Source organism: Crocuta crocuta, unplaced genomic scaffold (genome assembly GCF_008692635.1).
Source record: "Crocuta crocuta isolate KB4526 unplaced genomic scaffold, BGI_CrCroc_1.0 scaffold457, whole genome shotgun sequence".
NCBI classification, from domain to species: Eukaryota; Metazoa; Chordata; class Mammalia; order Carnivora; family Hyaenidae; genus Crocuta; species Crocuta crocuta.
The window spans coordinates 3,229,401-3,229,879 of record NW_027531318.1 but is presented as its reverse complement, the minus strand read 5'-3'; positions in this window follow the sequence as shown (position 1 = coordinate 3,229,879).

Genomic DNA, 479 nt, shown 5'->3' with positions numbered 1-479 from the left:
CACCGGGGAGACCCGGGAAAGCTAGGCTGAATGCGAGACGCACCACAGAGCCAGGCAGGGGTCGACAGGGTCGCTGCCACGTAAAGCCGAAATCAGACCGCTGGAGCGGGCGAGGCTGGGCTGCAGCCGCACTCGGCCTCCCTGCCCCGCAGCAGGGCGCCCTGCGGGGGGCCAGTGGTGCCCGGGTGCCCGCCGCGCACCGGGGGCTCCATTGTTAACTGAGCTCTGGTGCCCTGTCCTCCGGGACGGAAGGAACGCGGGAGGGTGGGAGGCGGTGCGCCTTCAGCTAGGGGGCAGCCGTCGCCCGACCCCGCCCAGCCTCGTGGGTCTCTGGAGCCCAGGTGTTCCGGGGGTTGGCAATTAGGGGTCCAGAGGCCCCTCTTTCGGTGCCTCTGCCGGAAAGGACAGCAGTGGCAGGGGAGGAGGGTTTTCGGCAGCGCTCGAACGGTGCCCGCCCCAGGCCCCAGGCAATTGTCACG